Genomic DNA, 12727 nt, shown 5'->3' on the forward strand with positions numbered 1-12727 from the left:
GCAGAGAGCAGAGGTGGGGAGAAGATGTGATTGGCTCAAGGCTAAGTGCTCTGGCTGCATCCCCCTGGCAGCAGGGCATGATCTGTGGGGGCGGGGCAAGGGCACTCATCTGCAGGAAACCTTTTTCAGTGAGAAGGAAACTTGCAATGCAGAAAGGCCTCACAGGACGCCTGTATGTGTGCATTGTTGAGAATCAAATGTTTCTTACAGTTCTTAGCTTCTAGAAACACTCCCTGCATTACAGCTGAACAGCCCCAATGTCACCTAAGATAAAGAGTTTCTGGCCTTTAATAGTAGCACTTCTTCAGAGAGAATGGTGGGAAGAGGAACTCCAGTTGGGGAGCGAGTAGAAAAGAGGGAGTATATAGCTAAAATAACTTTGAGAACAGCTCGAATTGATAAGCCAGTGGGTCTTAGTTGATGAGCCGCCTTTGGGTGTAGACATGTTGTTGGCATAGTCCCAACCTACTACCTAACCCAGAGGCAGGTGTAGAAGTGGTGTGATGCTTACGCCATGGGACCTTGAGAGAGTACCTTTCGAAGGCTCTGTTCCTCATCTGTGAAGTGAGCCTGAAGATCCCACCGCAAGGCATTGTTGTAAGAGCCGATGAGACACAAAGAAAATGGTCGGCACACTTGGGCCACGGAATACCTGGTGGCTGATATTTACTATGCTTTCAGCCAGACTTGGAAGAAGAGGTGTGTTCTATCATGGAAAGACCATTCACAACAGCTGAGGGAGCCTCAAATCCAGGATTCAAGGATGAAAACTACTGAGAACCATAGAAATTTGCATCTCTGCATGAAAAGTATATTTTCATTTTTAAATAAACTGGGATTTGGATTACAAGGAGGTTTGGTAAGTGTCTATTTAATCAATAGAGAAAAAGCAAAATTCGCTAAATTGTTCCCATTCCAGGCTCCACCTTGGGCTTCATATTCCCCCCTGTGGCTGCCCCCCCTCTGCCCCTCCTTCACCCTGACGTAGCCGCTCCCACAGTGCCCACTCCCATGTCCTGACCTTCTCGATGGACTTGTCTCTTCCCACGCTAGACTACACGCCTCCTGAGGCCAGGGACTGTGTCTTTGTTCAGCATGTAGCCCCACAGGGTCCAACACCTGATGTGGGATAGAACACAATAAATATTTGTTGGAAAAAAAATTTGTTGAAAAAAATATTTGTCAAAAAAATTAGCTAAATACAAACAGAATTGCTACTTCCCTTTTATTAATAAAGCCAGCTCTAGGAGCAACCAAACTTATAGGTAGGACGGCATCAAGGCAAATTTGGTCTTAAATGCAGCATTTTGCTTAATGTCTTTTGCTTCTTGGAAAGTTGTCCCAAAGCCAGCAAAATGAGATTTTTTCCTTTTCTTTTGGCCCTAAATTATTTCTGAAAGTTACAGCATTTTAGATTTGTATTGTTTTATTAGCTGTCATTTTTACTCGTGTCCCCTGGTGTTTCTCTCCTTCTCTGGGCCTCTTCCTGGTTTAGCCTGACTGTTCCTCTGTTAAGCTGTTCCTCATATGGAAAGCTGTCTCTTCATCAGCACGCCATAAATAATCAAACCTGGGCGCGTTCCATTGCCTTCTCTGGCTCCACACTCCCTCCTCCCAGCTGCACGGCTCCAGTTTTCTGTGGCTCCAGTGACATGATTGTTGGCTGTAAATGCTCAGCTTCATTTATTTATTGGAATTTTCAGATCTGGCCTGGTTTGCTCCATTCAAGCTGCTGACATGCTTTGTTAGGTACGTCTTTTACAGTCTCCCCTTTTCACTGAGCTCTGAGGAAGAGTGCCCTGGCCAGGATGCACTGGGATTCAGCAGAACAGGTTTTTAGCTTCAACTTGACGCTGGCTTCCCTGACACTGGACAGCCAGCAGCTTATCTAGGCTTGTGGTGCAATCCAGTATATATTTTAGCTACATCCACCTCTTCAGGATTGTTCCTTTCGGAGGTGAAATGTTTATTGTATCTCATATTCGGTCTTGGTTATCCCCATAATAAAACACTAACCACAGTTTTGCAAGCATATTTTCAATTTGTGTTACGTATGCAGATGTTAGCAGAACATCACATTTTCCAAACTCCCAAGTGTGAAAATGTTTCAGTGTGTTGCCTAACCTTGGGACAAATCGCCATCTTTTGAAGGAAACCAAATGTGACAACTAAAGGGGGAGCAAAGATTGCTTGCTCTAATTTTGATGTGAAGCTAAGCAGGGTTTTTTCTTTTTTTAGTGAAACTTGCTCCCATCTTCAAAATTGCCCCCCACCCCTTGGTTAGCTTAGCAGTAAAGAATTCATCTTAATAAGAGGGCAATATTGCCTCTTTTAGTATGTTCCAAAAACAAAATTGCAAGCAATTAGCATTATAATCGATCATTTTTTGATAAATCAAACATCCACTAAGTACAACTCAAAATAAATAAAAGATTTTACCTTCTGTTGTTAAATAGGAATTTAATCTCCACCCAGGAGTTGCAAGGAGACCACCAGGTGTTCTGTAGGCATTTGCAGAAACAGAGCATTGAACTTGATCTGATTACTGCCTGAGTTGTAATGCAGATCTTACTTCAAAAATTTGGCCATGGAAGAGACCCAGGTGGCTCCAACATTGGAGCTGTGTAACCATCCCATAGCTCTGGCTGTATCTGGAAGTAATATTTAAGAGTCTGTGCTGAGGAAACTAAAACATGCCTTTTCCTAGTCTAATCCAAATTACAGCACCGTTACATTTTTCATAAGACATTCATTGAACCAAGACTTTTTGACAATGGTTACACCCAAAGAAAGTTAAACTATCCAAGAAGACTAAGTCAGTTGAATGGTGTTTATTCTTTCTTGAAATAAAGGGCGGGGTGGAGGAAGCAGGAGGGTAGGAGTACCATGTCAAGACAGGGCGTGAGGAGCTTTTTGATGAGGGACGGTCCAGTGGGGCATGGTAAGTAGAAGAGGTCCTGGCTCCAGTGTCCAGGCAGCAAAGTGCCATTAATATTTTGGTATGGCCTCAATAGACTGAACCAAATTTGACATTGCCTATCAAAATCTAAAATGCGCAGACCTTTTGACCCTGGAACTCCACTTCTAGGAATTGTCCGATAGATCATGTAGATATTGCTGCACAAAGGCAGAGACAGCTGTGTGAGGGCATTCACTGCAGTGTTGTTTATAAGAAGCAAAAGACTGGACGCAAATGTCCATCAGAGCTGGTAAAAGAATTACCATACACCAGAGGATGGCCTGCCGTGCTGCAGCGCAGAAGACCCAGATGGTCCTTCACGTGCTGAGGGATGCATGGTGTGAAGGGAGCAAGGCGCAGAACCAGGATAGTGTGCTCTCGTTGGCTTTTTGAGAGAAGGAAGAAAGGAAGGGAGAGATGCATGCTAGCGTGTGCACAGAAAACTTCTGGAAGGTCACTTCAGGAAAGGGGTAGGGGGCATGGGAAGGAGGGACACTTTTGCGTTATCAGAATGTTTTTGCTGTGTCTTATTTTTTTCAGTTGAAAAAGATGTCCTCACCACATTAAGCTGCAGCTGTGCTGTTGTCTTTTGGAAAGGCCTCAGCGAAACCGTGAAAGAGGGAAACTGCCTCTTACCCCTCAGCTTTGGGGCCCACACGAAGTCCCCACCTGAGCCACTGCTGCCTGATTGTACTGCACAGACCGTGATGCACGGGGAGAAGGGCATCTTCTCAGCCCAGTACACACGTGCACACATATAGAGACAGAGGTACCTACAATCAAGACCAGAGTTTGATTTCATAAAACAAAACAGTGTACATGATAATGCCCCCTGCATTTTGGTATGTTCTCATTTCTTTTTTAAATTCTGGCCACCTTGCACTAAGTTGATTTCATGATCCTCTAATGAGCAAATCTGAAATATACTGCTATAGACTTTAGATTTTCTGACCCTGCCCCTATCCCATTGTGGCCTCCCTAGGCTGTCTTCCAGTCCCTCAGGTCCCTGCCATCAGGGGCTTGCTGAGTGACTCGAATCTCTTCCCACAAATTTGCATTTTATAGACCTTTTGAAGGGTAGCCTCAAGCCAAAGGGATGACTAATGCTGGGAATTTTAGACACCCTGTGGCCAATAGGAAGGCCCTTTGGTGCCTCTCCAGAAACGCCCTAGGTGGCTCTTGAGTGCCCCTTTGGACAAGGGCAAGGCCCTTGCTTAGGAACCGAGAGACACTGCTGCTCAGCTGGGGGCTCACCCCAGTCAACTGCCAAGTTTTGAGACCCTTTTTCAAAGTTTCACTTGACTAGAGTTTCCAATTCATTGGATTTGGGTTGGGTTTCAAATTGGCTCTCATTTCTCATCCTAATTCAAGGAAAATGATATGGCAGAAATCGAGGCCTCTGAAGAAGACGCAAGTTCTGGCAGCGTTGGAAGCAACGGCCTTCCTCCACCCTCCACCCCTCCTCCTCTTCTTGCTACGGAAGCCCACATCTGGCCAGTTTTCTGAGTATATGGGTGTGACCTCACCTCACTTTTCTGTTGAAGGCCCTGCCTTCACCAGGCCTTCAGGATAACTGAGTCACAGGGGTAGAGCACGGTCAGAGAAAGGGCCTCTCCGACTTCTCAGTGATCCTGTCCTTCCTTCATCTCTCTAGGGAGTGACTCTGAAATTAGACCAGGTCTCTAACTGATGCTGACAAATGCTACTGCCCCCCTCCCCATGTGAGATACCCAGGGCCTCTGTGAAGAGGAAATTCTGCTTTTCACTTAGCTGTCACTTGGCCCAAACCATTCAAAGGTAACACCTAGTTAATTCACATTCTCCTGCATGTATTCCTCAGAGGTCCCTCTTTTTCAATTTTGGTATGTTGGCTTGAAGAAAATAGGTCTGTTTCCCCTTTTTATAGCAGCTTAATTCTGTCCCAAGTTGCCAAAAAAGTGTTTATGGAACTACGCACAGTTCCTCCAGGGAGATTTCCAAATCGACGCAGAGCTCCTGCGAGCCCACACGCACGCGCTGAACTGCGCCGCCAGCACACCCGCTCCGGGATGCTGCCCGAAGAGCCAGCCCAGCCCAGAGCCGCTCCGGTTGGGGCATCTTCCAAACTTGCAGTCGGATGGGTTTATCGGGGAGCTGCGGCCTCTAAGCTGTACTTTTCCACTTGCACGTGGCTGGGAGAACTGGGTCTGGCTCTCCCATTGATAATAGCCACTAAGAGGAAAAGACTTCGCAGATATTAGCTAACAATTGGATGTTTTCATTTTGCTATGATTTTCATCAGTGCACTGAGATACTGCTTCAAACATGTGCATCATCTTTATGGAAAATAATAATTACAGTAAGAATTGCTTTATCTCTGAGGGCCTTTATTGTTGAAGAGGGCAAGATTACTCCAGTTTCACAAAGGACTCATGCTTTTCTGGGTCCTGTGGGATTAATTGGCGATTTCAGTCCAGTCACAATTGGGAAAATTTCCACATCATAAAATCTATTGCTATAATGGACAGTAATTGGCCTCCTTGTTGACAGTCCCAGAAGAGAAAGTTCTGGGCCCCAAGACTTAGTGATTTGCTAAAGAGTTGAGACAATAGGTGGGAAATCATGCTGTTGCAACCCAAGATTTGCTCTCTTCTGGGGATAAGGGAGTATCCGGGGCTGTAGGACTGTCAGTGTCACAGGCAATCCATTCAGAAATAGCAAAAGGCCTTCTAGTGTAACAAGAAACTTTAAATAGAGTCAGGAAGACCTTAAGCATACTCCAGCATTAATAGTCTTTTAACTTAGGGAAGAAACCACTGAATTTAGTTGGTGGCAAGGCCGATAGAGGGGATAGATGAAAGAGCTAGTTCTCCTGAAGTAAGTGTGTTTGACCATATTTCAGGAAAACAGGCTAATGGCTCTCTTTCTATGCATTGTGGCTGGCAGGCTATTTGCATGGACCACATTAGTCTTCGGGAGAGGGAGTAGGCTCTGCCACACGGTGAGGTCTGAATTAAAGCTTTCACACTCGGGCAGCACTGAAGGCTGACTCATCTCATTATTAGCTAGTGCCAGCCAATTTCCTACTAAGTGCGGTCTGATGTTGGTGTGAGGCAGCCAGCAGCAAGCTCTTAAGTCATCCCAATATTTTCTGTCAGATTCAGCACCAGCTTTGAGAAAATGTCTTAAATGGATGATTCTTCTAGAAGACCATTACAATAAGACTCAGAAAAGACCAACAACCCCTCAAAAGTCTGTTGGATCTGAAGCATGCAGAAATTACCCCCCCCCCCCCGCATATACCATGGACTATCTTATTTCCCCCTTTCAGACCAATATTTATAGTGCAACCATGGTTTCACAGGCCTGAGCATCCAGGGAACAGGGATGAAAAGAACTCATCTCTGGCTCTGAGATCCACCTTGGCGCCGACCCTCCTTCCCACTCCCAGCCCAGCGCAACCTGCCTTCTCCTCTGCTCCTGGGGGCTTCCCCTGACTCTGCTCTGGCCGCGCCTCTCCGTCTGCCCAGTTGTTCATCTGACCACTTGCATGTGGTCGCCAACGATGGAACCGTTCCCTCGGAGGCCGCAGCTGTGCTTCCACGTCAACCACCCGAGGCTGAGCCCTCCTCCTCAAGCAGGGACGCAGATTTTTATTGTGCCCCTAGCTGGGAGATTAGCCCTCAGTTTCTTACAGTCACCTTTTATTCCTTGTTTACCCTCTTTATACCCAAACTTGAGTCAAGCTCAATGGGAAGGCGCTGGGAGCTGCGCCACACAGTGCCATGCCGGACTCAGTCCTCCCAGCAGCCTGCAAGCTCTGTGACAGCCGCGACCACCTCTGGGTGGGCTTTCTGCATCTGGGGGCTCCATCCTGGGGCTGTCACTGCAGTGGGTGTCAGTTTTCCCTCCCAGGCAAAACCTCCCTAGCCCCCCGCCCCACACACTGATATGAGCCCCTTCTCTGCCCGGCACCCTGAATGCCCACAGGAGCCGCTCCCTTCGCCTTTTGGGAGCATGGTTCTGTTTCTTGTTATGATTCACACAAATGAGCATAGGGTGGAGTCATATCTTCCAAGGACCCGAGTTCCAACCTCCGCAAGGAGGGTGAAAGCCATAAACTGTCAACTTAGCTCCACCCATGAAGCACACTACCCTGGGTTTTGTGAATACAATGCTGTCGAGTGATGTTTACAAAGTACAAGTGACATGGTATCTAACAGATTATATGTAAATGCAAGTTTACGTACTTTCAATTAAGAGAGAGAGGCTGGAGAATGAAATTTAAAAAGGAAACCAACCTGCACATTCCCAGGATGAAAGTGGGGGGCTCCCACTCACAGGTGGGAAACCGCACAGCCATGCCTCTGGTCTCTGGCTTGGCCGGCGTGCCCACGGAATAGGATGGGGTGGAAGCAGGGCCCATGCTATTGAAACCATGTTGTCAATGCCTGGATTGCCCACCCGCTTGATCTGGGAGCACAGGTGGTTCAATTCTCGGAAATTAAATGCAGGCACAAGGAGACCCCACTGAATGTCTTTGTTGGAATCATCCCACTATCCAGGTTGAGGAAACGCGCTCAGGGTTCTGGTTTCCTAAGTAACTTGTGCTCGTCAGTCTCAAGGACCTCGTGCTGTTTCTTCCATGGAACTTGATTAACGAGTTAGACGAAGGACCAGTACACAGTACAGGTGACCAACAGGGTCTGAGCGGGCTCAGACTAGTCAAAGCAATTAAATGTGTGAACGGCACTATTTATGCAGTTGCAGGGCTGTAAAAGAAATGGCTGTGCTAAGCAACAGAAATCCGTCCCTGGAACACCAAGGCAAAGGCCCACTCTTCCTAAAAGCGAATGGGTGTCCCCTTCACCACAGGAGAAGACATCACCAGCTCAGAACATTAGCCCAGGTTGGGGTTCTCACAGGACCTGCTCTCCCGAGGTGGTGAGCAGGGCACCAGCGAGGCCCACTGACAATTGCTGACGCGATTTACTAGGGAGGGAAATTTGGAACTGAACTTCACCGTTGGGATTTACTTGCATTTGAAAGCAATGCAGTTAGTAGTCCATCTTTCAACACTGAATGTATTTTCTCCACTTTTCTATCTTTCTGATGAATTAAGGGGTTATTTAAGGTGAGGGATTGAAAACATTAGCAGCTGAATATCTTAGTGGATCTGCTTGCCAGACATGGCTGGATGGAAAAACACAGGGGCCAATTTTACATCATTTCTCCCCACTTCACATCAGCCACAAACTGCGAGGTTTTCCTCGTTCAACTGTGGGGGTAATATGGCTTCCTTGCCCTCTGCGTCTCCAAGCCGTTTTGAACAAGGTCTGCTAATTGAATTCAGTTGTTTGCAGTTTTAAACGTTCCGTGTTTTCCACAGAGCAAGAATATATTGAACTCATTTAATCTGTCATCCAAGAAGAATTGGAGCCTGCATTTTTATTACCAACTGACTTGCGTTCACCTTTATCCTAGATTTTTTCTGAAATGTTTACAATGTAATTAAAAACAATCAAGTCAAATTATCTATCTGAATTTGTCCCTTTTGGGGAATATTAAGGAGGAGAAAAGGTGTTACCATTACTTCATTTTGCCCTAGCATTTCTGCCTTCTACACAGAAATATATCAAGTATCTGGTCACCAAGAGCATTCTGTAATGTCACTGGTGATTTAACAATTACAAAATATTGTAATTAAATGTTTGAATGCCCTCTTACATTGTCCCATTACAAATGATTGTGAAACTGGATTGATTTCAGCGGCTTAGAAAGGCCGTGGCTTTTGTGATATTGTTTCCTGTGATACACACCTCCAGGGAAAATTAGGATCTGAATCCTGAAGTCAGAACCGATTAAACCCTTGCATTTCCCCTCAGTCCAGCGTAAGATGAGCACACTTTTCAGGCATGGCGCAAGCAGACTTGTGAGGTCTCTGGGGCTCAGTGCCTCTAGGCTCTGCATGTCTACTGCCAGCTGTGAAAAAGCATTCCCTGGGAATGGTCGCATCTTGGGGAAGGAAAATGATAACGCACAGAGGCAGGGGCCACCGTGGGCGGTTCGGGGCACAGTGCTTGTTCAGCATCAGGTTAGCTGATGGTAGGGAAGCCCAGCTCCCTGGCACAAGAGCTTGATGTTTTGATGGTCACAAAGAGGTAGGTAGCTAAGAAGTTGTGGAGCAGAAAATGAAACCTCTGTATTAATTGTCAGAAGGGAAAAGGGGCTTCCGACAGAATTTGCCTTTGGGCTGACAGAACTCAGGAGCAAATGCTGAGGTAAGCCGTCAGAGAAGAAATGAGCAGGCAGGGGCCACTGATCAAGCTTCCTTATTCTTAAAGTTAGTTTTAATGATTCCCCAGATGATTTATAGAAACAACGCGAAGGTCTTGCCTTTTCTCCTCTAGGGACTTGAATGTTGTGTAATTTTGCTCCATCTGACTTTTTCCCTGACTTTGCTGTTAAATAAACAAACGACGCCGGAAACCTCCAGGATAATTAAGATCTCACAAATGAGCTGTCAAAAGAAAACGGCCTCCTCTTCCCGGGAGGACTGCTGCCCACTGTCTGCTTTGGAGGGTTTTTGAACAGCTCTGCCCCACTGAGTGATAAATGCCAACCCCAAATTTGCTACTCAGAATGTTCTGATTTTTTTTACAAAGGGGATTGTGTTTTGCATTTTCTTTCTTGACCTAAAGTGCACGGTCTTTGACATGTAATATTGATGCCAGCCTCTTTTATCACTCTTGATTTATAAAGCAGTCAGCAACTAGGTCGATAGCACCAGAAATGAGCCCAGACAGGCCAGGCGATTGTAGTGAAGGAGCCCGCCAGCCCCTCGCCAGTGTCTTGACATCCGGGCCCCCCACCTGCTAGGAGATCTGTTTACCAATATCAACTCTACATAACCTGCTCCTTCTCTTTTCTCCTCACATCAATATATGTCCAGGTATTAATAAATCTTTAAGACGAGCCCAAATCCTTCTAGACATTTCCCCAAAGTCCAGCAAAGAGTGGTGTTTTATTTTTACATGTGATTTGAGCAATAATTAGCCAATTCTTTCTCATTAATGCTGTCTCATTATTAGCCAAGCAGAGCACTACAGCACATCCTTTGTATTGACAAAGGGATATTTCGTTTGATGTCATGATCCTTCTTAAGGGAATCACGTTCCAGATGTGCACCAGGACCATCCCAGAGTCAGATGGGAGGTTGCTGCCGGCCTCCTGGGCTGAGTGGAGACAGCCTGCCCTGGCCAGCTTGAGGGTGCTGGACAGGCTGTGCCATCCTCCCCCCATGTCTGAGCTGTGGTGTAAGAATTTTCCAGTGGCGATCAACCCCAGCAATGTGGTTCCCCTCGTGGTTGGATATCTGAACTGAGACTGCAGTACCACCAATAGCCTGGGGCAGGAGGAGGACAGACCATTGCCCATCAACCAGAAGGGCATGTGTGGGGGATCCGGGAAGAGAAGTCAAGGAAGTACCAGGCTGCCCTAGGTACTTGAGAAGTACTTGGTCTTGCTGATCATGTGTTCCCAGACCACAGCATCTCCAAAGGAGGAAGCAACTCAGGCCTCTCACAGCCTGGAAAGCCAGGCTGCCCCAAGACCCGAGGGTCTTCTTAAGCCAGCCTCTGTCAGCTCCAAACTTGCCACCCACAGGTACCACCAGGCAAAGGCTCTGAGGCCCAAGAGGGACAGCAGAGCAGGTGGGTGAGGGAGAGTTCAGTGGAAGGGACCAGAGAATGTGGAAGAGAAAGAAAAGTGGGTGGAAAAGCCAAGGGTCTCCAGAATTGGAAGAGTTGGGATGGCCTGAAGGAAAAGGCCAGTTTGGAAGGAAGCCAGCACAGGGAGGACCGTTCACAAGCCTGGCAGACACTCAGCCTGAAGGGCTGGTCCAGGCAGCACCCCGAGGCCCAGAGCACAAGGCCACTGGCCCACGGGGGATAACAAAAGCAGACTCTGCTGGACTCAGCACCACTTTCTAACCCAAGGGGTGCTTGCCCTCAACCAGATTCTCCATCTTGGTGCTTCTGGTAAAAATCCGATCATAACTTCCGAAGCCCAGTCAGATTTACAACAGGAGAAGGCTGGAATCACGGGAATTGAGCTGTTCGTTACACCTGCCCCGCCTCCCTCCCCCAGCCATCACCCAGCAGCCAGCAGGTTTACGCTTAGAAATCCTGAGCTGGGCTGAAATGCACCTTGTCCCGAGACTGTGGAGATAAAACAGGATTTAAAGACAATGCGTTTTCTTCTGGGCAACCTTATCAGGACTGACTGCTCTGGGTTTTCAGCTAAGTGTGAATGTGAAGGGTAATTACCATCGTGTGTTACCTGCGATTACAGGGTTGTATTCCAACTAATGACACCAGAAGAACCAAGCAGTGGTTAATATTTAATCAGTCTCTTGGCTTAACAATTGGATAAATGAGGTGTGTAATTACTCAATTATAAAAGACATTTCGGATAGGAATGGCGCTGTTATGAATCCTGAAGGTGAAACCTTGTGAAAACACACCCCGGGTCATTGCAGGAATATTACCAGAGACCACCCTCCGCAGAGGGTCTCCTGGAGGAAACTGTAAGCACAGATCTCAAAGGCTTTTCCAGGGTGGACTTCCCCTCCTCCTCTGGGGCGCTCAGTCTTGAACATCAGGCCGATATTTTGTTGACGTCACAGATAGCTATCACTGGAGTATTTAAATGCGCCCCAAGAGACGAGCACCAGAGTTTTCTTAATTGCATTCTAAAGGTGAGTCAGGTTTAGTGGCCAAATGTGCTGGTGGAGTTTTGCTTGTTCATTTATTTTTCATTTGGGGAATTGACAGTTGACAGAGACTAAGCCCAAACCCAGGACAGTGAACACCTATGCCACCTTCCTGGGGTTGTTTCTACACCCCCCAGTCTGTACCACCGCTCCCCGCCCTGGGAGGCACTTGTCTACCAAGGGAGCAGCCCACATCGTCCCTGCTAGAGGATGCGATTGGCAATCACCGTGTGGTCTAACTGGGTGCTCCGGTTTCTCCTGGTGCTCAGAGCTCTTCAGCGGAACATCCTGCGTGCGCATTGAGGGGCTGCAGCCCCCAATTTACTGAGTGTTCTTCCACTGCCGACACCTGGAAAACACAGTCAAGAGTCCATTAAAAGCACCCGGCACATTTTAGCACCCAAACTAGAGCTGTTATCGACCGGGACGATGGCAGATCTGTGATCTGAAGATGAGTGATGTCTTGGGAATTTATCACGGTCAGAGCCATGTCCCTCAAGGGTCATTCATCAGAGCTGCAAAGAAGCCCTTCTCCCACATGCCATTTGTCCATCATTTGAAGACTCACCTGAATTCACCTGGCCCAGCGATGCGCTGTTAGCAGCTTGGAAGGCCCGTCCCCATCTCCCCTACCGGGCAGCCCAGCCTCCATCCCTGTCCTCCTGGACTTGGGGGCCCCCAGGCTTCACGGCCTTCCTTTCTTTCTGGGCTCAAGGGAAGGATTATTTCAGAAGCCCCTTTCGTGCCTCACCTGTTTAGCAACATCCCTCAGTACTGAGGCCAGCCTGTCAGCACATGCTCCAGCACTGGCAGGAAGCAGAGCCCTCCTCACGCCCGGGCCTTCTCCGAGGGCGACGGATGAGGGGAGAGGAGTCTGGGGACAGGAAGTCTCGGTTCATTTTGCAGTTTGAACATCCCCCTCAGTCTGAGGCCTTCCTCAACTTCTCTAGATAGGGAGTCACCTCCCCTTGCTCTGGGACACTGTTGCTTTTGCGAGGCTGAATGGTCTGGTGGAA

This window comes from Equus przewalskii, chromosome 30 (genome assembly GCF_037783145.1).
Source record: "Equus przewalskii isolate Varuska chromosome 30, EquPr2, whole genome shotgun sequence".
In the NCBI taxonomy this organism is placed as follows: Eukaryota; Metazoa; Chordata; class Mammalia; order Perissodactyla; family Equidae; genus Equus; species Equus przewalskii.